We start from the raw sequence: 8,551 nt of genomic DNA, 5'->3' as shown, positions 1-8,551 counted from the left end.
CCCAAGAGTTCTGAAAGAACTCAAATGTGGTTCTTATGTTCTTATTAACTAGGGTTTGTAACCTGTCCTTTAAATCGGCCTCTGTACCCAACGACTAGAAGATAGATAATGTAACACCAGTATTTAAAAAGGGCTCTAGAGGTGATCCTGGCAAGTACAGACCGGTAAGTCTAACGTTGGTACCGGGCAAATTAGTTGAAACAATAGTAAAGAATAAAATTGTCAGACACATAGAAAGACATAAATTGTTGGGCAAAAGTCAACATGGTTTCTGTAAAGGGAAATCGTGTCTTACTAATCTATTAGAGTTCTTTGAAGGGGTCAACAAACATGTGGACAAGGGGGATCCGGTGGACATAGTGTACTTAGATTTCCAGAAAGCCTTTGACAAGGTCCCTCACCAAAGGCTCTTATGTAAATTAAGCTGTCATGGGATAAAAGGGAAGGTCCTTTCATGGATTGAGAACTGGTTAAAAGACAGGGAACAAAGGGTAGGAATGAATGGTAAATTCTCAGAATGGAGAGGGGTAACTAGTGGTGTTCCCCAAGGGTCAGTCCTAGCACCAATCCTATTCAACTTATTCATAAATGATCTGGAGAAAGAGGTAAACAGTGAGGTGGAAAAGTTTGCAGTTGATACTAAACTACTCAAGATAGTTAAGACCAAAGCAGACTGTGAAGAACTTCAAAAAGATCTCACAAAACTAAGTGATTGGGCAGCAAAATGGCAAATGAAATTTAATGTGGATAAATGTAAAGTAATGCACATTGGAAAAAATAACCCCAACTATACATACAATATGATGGGGGCTAATTTAGCTACAACAAATCAGGAAAAAGATCTTGGAGTCAGCGTGGATAGTTCTCTGAAGATGTCCACGCAGTGTGCAGAGGTGGTCAAAAAAGCAAACAGGATATAGGAATCATTAAAAAGGGGATAGAGAATAAGATTGAGAATATATTATTGCCCTTATATAAATCGATGGTATGCCCACATCATGAATACTACATACAGATGTGGTCTCCTCATCTCAAAAAAGATATACTGGCACTAGAAAAGGTTCAGAGAAGGGCAACTAAAATGATTAGGGGTTTGGAACGGGTCCCATATGAGGAGAGATTAAAGATGATAGGACTTTTCACCTTGGAAAAGAGGAGACTAAGGGAGGATATGATAGAGGTATATAAAATCATGAGTGATGTGGAGAAAGTAGATAAGGAAAAGTTATTTACTTATTCCCATAATACAAGAACTAGGGGTCACCAAATTAAATTAATAGGCAGCAGGTTTAAAACAAATAAAAGGAAGTTCTTCTTCACACAGCACACAGTCAACTTGTGGAACTCCTCACCTGAGGAGGTTGTGAAAGCTAGGACTATAACAGTGTTTAAAAGAGAACTGGATAAGTTCATGGAGGTTAAGTCCATTAATGGCTATTAGCCAAGATGGGGTAAAGAATGGTGTCCCTAGACGCTGTTTGTCAGATGGTAGAGATGGATGGCAGGAGAGAGATCACTTGATCATTACCTGTTAGGTTCACTCCCTCTGGGGCACCTGGCATTGGCCACTGTTGGTAGACAGGATACTGGGCTAGATGGACCTTTGGTCTGACCCAGTATGGCCGTTCTTATGTTCTTATGAGAGAGAGAAGGAGAAAAGACCACAGAAGGATACAGGGAGAGGGAGCAGAATTTGAAAGCCAAGGACACAGCCTGGACAAGCACTGTGAGCACTCCCCTAAGAAAAAGCCTAGAGAGAGGTTTTGGGTTGGGTATTACCTGAAAAAGGCTTGGGTCTGTGAGCAAAGAAACTGTCTTCTGTAGTTTGATTTGTCTTGGGAAATAAATGGGATTGCACAAACAGAAATTCCTGAGTCCATCACCATTTTCTCCTCCTAACTCACACAAGCTGCAAAACTGAAATTTTTCAGCTAACCGCTCAGGTCAAAAGGAGCAACAATATCAATAATCCCTGCAATCTAAAGGATCAGGGTGAACTGAGTTACTACCGAAGTTCTTCCATCACTCTGGTGATATGTGAAATTCTTTCACATTTCCAGATGCTAAATACTTGAGTCCCAGTCATTTCTGGTGTAGCACCACACATTTTATTGGCATCACACCAGGAATAAATTTGGCCTTTGGTTTCCAAGGAGGAACAGTAAGCCAACAGCTCTGTAATGAGTTTAGTAAAGGATACTTGGAAAAATAAGCGATGAGATCCTTATCCAGAAAGCTAGACACATCAGCTCTGCGGTCCTATCAATCTCTCTTTGCCCAAGGAGAAATGTTAAAGATTGTTTAGTTTTAGTCAATTTAGTCAAGATTCAGGTTATCCCCTAAACATACTGTCACTGAGACTGCGCTCTCTATGAAAGTATTTAATGTGCTGCATGTGCATTTTGACATGCTCATACAGATGTGGTGAGAAGGACAGCCCTCTTTTAATGTAGTTTAGCAGATAGAGACAATAGGGACATCTAGGACCAGGTGTAAGGGCCCACAGGTCCCAAACCTGGGCACCGCTGTTCCCAGGCAGTCCTCACACCCCTGGTCTCTCCTGGGCAGCTCACCCAGAACTTGTAGAATTGAGGGACTTACAGAACTCGGATGCTACCTCTGGGAGGGGTCAATGAGGATACTGACTGGGGGTGATTACAGGCCCTACAATTGGCTGGACCGGATAATTTAAGCCAGAAGGAGGCACAGGAAGTTGTCCAAGCAACTGAGAGACTTTTTGGCTGGCTTCTGCACTGGACCTGATTCTTGTGGAGCTCTGGTTTCTGAGTCTGGCTCTGATCACTAGAACTGACCACCCCTGCTCTTATCAGTAGGCCAGACTACCAGTGTCCTGCTCCTGACACTAGGTGATCTGCCAGCCCATTTCTCTGCAGACACTCACTACACAATAATGACAAAGGACTGGGAACCATGACTACTAGGTTCTATATCTAGCTCTGTCTCTGACTTACTGTGAGGCCTTGAAGAAGTCATTGAACTTTTATGTGCTTCAGTTGCCTCATCTATAATGTGAGTGTAATAAAGCTTACTTGTCTCATGGTCGCTTACTTAATTTGAGTGGGTGAAAAGCCTTGAGATCCTTTGGACAAAAGGTGCATATAAGTGCAAAAGTCTGTTTTTGGTAATCTTTTTGGAGCAGATCACAATGTTTTTGTTTCTCATCTGTAGCATTTTTTTCAGCGCCGATCCAGTTTGTGGAATGAAAGAGCTCGGTTCCAACGTTTGCGGCATTCAAAATATTTTTGATTGGCTTGGCGGTTTTCTTCTGTGCGTTTGTTTTCGTACTCTGTTGATGGGATGGTTCCTGTTATTTGGTAGAGGTTAATAGCTTCATTGCCAGTTGATTTCTTGAATATTCAGTGCATTTGGGAGGTCTGTCTCAATTTGATGATAATGCTTTGTTGCTGAAGTTTTTATTAAAGTCTTGCGGTGAGCTATATGTAAACTAGCAACGAGATAGATGATGTTATGGACATGTGCCCAAAGCATTGGTAATGTGTCCAAGTGCCCAACGGATACTTTTTAGCAAAGAACAAATTGTAACTTTTTGGAAGGGCTGCGGGGTGGCAGGGATCATTACGTTTTCTACACAGTGGCTGATATAATGGAAATGTCTGGTCTTCTGACTTTGCTTATATTTATCTTCATTATGCTTTACAGTGAATATTTGAAATACTGGTGGTTTGGATTCAGGAAATGAAATCTCTAAATTATGTCAATAACCATCATTTTAGGGAAATTTGCCAGCTCTACAGCCAGTTAATAAAACAGCTCTGTTGCAACTACAGAACCAGCTTGATTTAATTGCCAATAGTTACTCTGCAGAAATCCGTCTCTCATAGGTGTCATCATAATCAACCTTCTCTTCCTGCACTGAATTTCCACTAACTGCTGTGGCCTATGGAGTTGTGAAAGTGAGATGCCTCGTTTCTGTGGACTGCACCATGAAGTTTGTAAGAACTCTGCTTATGTGCAAAGACAGTGGGTATTTTGTTCTCAGACTTACCACAGACAGTTACCTAGGAGACACGCACACACTATGCTCTCACTTAGATGGACATCAATGGAATTACTCATGTGCTTAAAATCAAGTGTGTGTTTAAGTGCTTTGCTGGATTGGGGGCCTATGTAAACTTTCCTTTCGTGTTGGGTATTTTTCCTTAGTCTACAATAAGTCATTTGGTTATAGGGATGATCTTAATGGATGGAAAAGCTATGTCAATATGAAGTATGGTTGTTAATCAATGACAGTAGATAGCCCTATGTGAATAAAATGTTTGAGTGAAAAGTTTATATTTCAATAGTTCCTATTTCATGAAAGTAGCTTCAGGACATCTTATCTCAGTAGCCATGCTTTTGAAGCCCTCAAACAGCAGCATAGCTTCACTGTTTCAGATCAATCAGTTGGATTCAGATGGTTGTGCAATATCCTTTTTTTTTTTTTGTGGATCACTTATTTTATAAAGTTCACTTCGCAAACACTCTGTGGCATTTAAAATGTAAATCTATCAATACATTTCAGCTATTATTCACAGAATATCTATACCTATGAACAATGATACATGACAGTCTAACTTTTCAGAGGTGGTCAGGTAAGACAATTTTCCATTTGGAGTGGCCTTTTGATTTACAGATTTATGTAAAAAGAAATTAACATCCCCAAGAGGTGTGACACATACCATGAAATCCTGCAGTTTCTACTGAAAAATAATACTTAGTACTTAGGTAGTACCCATTCATCTAGGGAGCTTGACACATAGAGGCCAAGTATGATTCCATATATTCATAAACACCAACAGAGAGAAAGAATTTTATAATTTAAATGGGATAGATCACAAGACACAATTAAGGCTAACTTTCTCTTCATTAATTTCATCAATGCCCACCTTGCTTTTGGGGCTGGGGCTTTGACTGGGGCAACCAGGGGGATGGACATTGGTGGGGGCCTTTCTAGGAGATACAGAGCCGACTCCCATCTCTTCTCGCTGGGATTCCTGACCACATGGGAGCAGTGGGAGAATACAGGGCCCACAGGTGCTGAGGGACAGCTGGGGTGGGGTGCAACCTTCAATACCATGCACCCCCTGAGGGCACTCCTCATCTTCCAACCTTACATGAGATAAGGATGGAAGGGGATTTTGTCTGCTGAAGTCAAATCCCTTTAGAGTTAGAGGAGGGGTCGGGGGTAGGGGTGGCGGCAGAGGCTAAGGGCTATTCATCTCTCTCCTCTTTTTTTTTTTTTTTACTGGCCAGCTTAGTATCTGCAGTAGAATAATTCCTAATACGTACTTGAACTTGTTGGGGTCCTTTTTTGCATCCTTTTAATTGGTTTGTGGAAATTAATTAAATCCCAGTCTCTGATTTTAACCACATACTCTTGTCTGTATCTTATTCCTCTCCTGTGCCCAGGTCAGTAGCTCTGACTTAGGAAGGCAGGACCACTAGTCCATAACTATGTCTTTTTTAATGTAACCATTTAAACAGCCAACCGTTTTAGGACTTAAAATTATTACATGCTAGAAAAGATTGCCCCTAATTGTGTAGAACGCAGTTGTGGATAGTTTGGGTGTTGTTGTGGAGGGCATTGGTTGGCATATTCTAACAAGCAGGACTATTTATGGAGAATAAGTCACCGTGCTGTTTCTTATGCCCTCCAAGTCAGGATTTGGATTATATATCCAGAGCAAACCAAAATTACTGCAGCTCCCTCCAGGATGATTTTACTACTCGTGGATGAAATGAAGCCTGGAAAACAGGTTAAAATAAAGTTAATTCTGTAACTAAAGCAATTTACCAATACCTAAAAATACCATCTTAAATATACAGGTGCTTTCTTTTGTCCTAAATGATTCCAAAGGGCCTTGCCAAGTGTAGCGCACACGCACACACCTTGCTTTACACAGAAACCTTCAAATAGCACACAGTAGGCACTGTGCAATAGTCAAGAGAGTGAAGAGTAGTTTATCTATCTGCCAGGGATTCTGAGATAGGCAGAAAGCAACGATCATTTGGATTTTAGCAAACGCAGCCACAGAGGACTCCCCCAATGTTCAGAAAGTGACATGAGATTTTAGTGACCATATGCAGTCAGGATGGCCTCAGTTTCCCAGCTAGTCTGAAACAGGACACACACTGCAGCACAGTGTCCCTTTGTAACACCATACCAGAGTATTGGGTCAGTAATGATTCAAAGGGAAGAATGCCGCAGACAGAATCACTAGCACCACTTCATGCAGTACATAGGTTTTGCCACGGAAGTCATTCAGCCACATTTGTGACCAGGCCCAACTCTGTTTAGTACTGAAGAGATCAGAGCCCATGGTGATTTGAATTTATCTATTCATTGACATGTTCTTTGAGTCCCCTCACAGCCTTATTTGAGTGTAATGATCATTCTCAAGGGCCTAAATAATACAGGTACAGTCTATTTTTCATTGTTGTCATTTTCCATGTAACTCTCAGGCCTGTTCATTAAACAGTAAGGAGTGACTACTGCAGTATATTTAATCCAAACCACAGCAACTCTTGGGACCCCTTTCTAAAATAAAAGATATGGACCAAATTTTATCCACAAAGTAGTATAAATCTAGAGTAATTTCATTGAAGCCTCATGATTTACACCACCATAAATTAGGGCAAAATTTGGCCCTACAATTGTTAATCATTTTGAAATGGAATCCAACAATATCGTACCTGCTCATAAATAATAAATCCAAGCACATCCTGTTGACATCACAACAGCATACACTGATGGAAAAGAACATGAATAAATCACTCATTCATAATGGATTATTTCTCAGATTTCATGCAGTTTTAGAGTTTTCCTTGTATTTTGCATTAAAATATCATTTTGTATTAAAATATTTGTTCCTTCTACAACATTCAGCAAGCATTAGTAACAATGCCCAAAGACACAAAGAGCTCTGGAGTTATGAACAGGTAGCAATTGATTGTTTTTGTTTTGCAATTATTGTGATGAACAAATGGAATATTTCAGTAATGCCTGTGTGTGCTCCATAAGTAATGATTCTCATCGCCCTTTAATTGTATGTATTTGGTAAATGAGCTTTAAAGGTCACATTAGTATTCATTAGCCACAGCTTACCATACAGTTTCTGCTAAATATAATGTTTATTAATACAATTTAACTGCTTTCATTTGATCATGAGAGTCAAGTTTGCAGCTCAGTGTTAATATTAGCATATGTTGTTTTCTTTCTTTCTTAATAAAATCCAATCATCCAGCTCTGGCCATCTTTGTTAATTAATAGTTGAGGAACACAGGTGTGTGTATCAGTGGTGGTGGTGGGTTTATTGTCTCGTTCTCCACCCCTGAATGTTTGTCATTCAGGTTACCAAACTCAGCACAGGGCCAGATCCTCAGCCAGTGTAAACTGCTGTAGCTCCACACTGGTCAATGAAGCAGCACTGCGGTGTTATTTCTATTATTTTTGTCTAAATCGGTTCTACAATCTGGTACTCAAAGGCACTGTAATAAGATAACCCAATAATACTAAAGTTAGGAATTATATCAAAATGGCAGAGCGGTAACTCAGTGAGTCATAAGCCAATAGCCTATCTAGCAGATGGATAGACAATATTAGAAATAAAAGCACCACATAAAAGCAGTGATTTACTAATGCTGCACATTTTAAATCTGGAAATAGTTTGGGAATCTCAATCACTAATGCTGGCCCTAAGAGGCATTGATAATAAGAAAAGTGAATCATGCATTCTTCCCAAAGAAGAATGACTGAACAAACCATTTCTGCGTTGATTTATGTAAGGTAAATGCAGTCTCCAAAAGTGATGATTGCCTGTCATCCAAGAACACTCAGACAAAGCAATTCAGCTCCACTTCTCATCTCGTGAATTGATACTGGCAAATTCAATCACTAATATTAGTCAAAGCCCTAATGAGGAGAAAAGGAAGAGATGCACCCATTAAGCCGTTTGGTGCCCCCACCCACATGAGAGGTCATGGGCAGAGAAACTGCACTTGCTATAGGAGGGGGATCACCAGGCCTGTGCCTAACAGAGCAATACAGTCTACTGGTTATAAGGAAGAAAACAAAAAGAAGGAAAACTCCCATCAAGCTGAAATCAATAGGATTTGGAAATAACATCTCAAAATGAATAATCAAAAATAAAGGAAGAACATAAAGAATCTTGCTTTCAGGTTTGGGCCTCCAAAAAGGTAAATAATAGAGTACAGCCATTAACTGATTGTCAATATTTATAAGCTGTTACTTCTCACTTCATTTACCATTCATGAAAAATGTAGCACAAACAGCAATCTATTCCCAGTGCAATCATTAACCTACACTCTGTCCTTCTGGAGTGCCAGCCTACTGAGATATGATTTTTTTCCAGTGTCATGAGTCTCACTCTTTAATAACTGTCTCCTGAAAATAACCCTTCTGATGTCACTTCTGTTAGGTCCCAGAAGCCTTTTCTTCTATCAGCTCTAGATTTCCTCATTCACCAAACAATTTCTCAGTTGCTTTTGTAAAGATCCTTATGCAGGATGC

Source organism: Mauremys reevesii, linkage group 9 (genome assembly GCF_016161935.1).
Source record: "Mauremys reevesii isolate NIE-2019 linkage group 9, ASM1616193v1, whole genome shotgun sequence".
NCBI lineage: Eukaryota > Metazoa > Chordata > Testudines > Geoemydidae > Mauremys > Mauremys reevesii.
Note: the sequence above shows the minus strand (reverse complement) of the source record.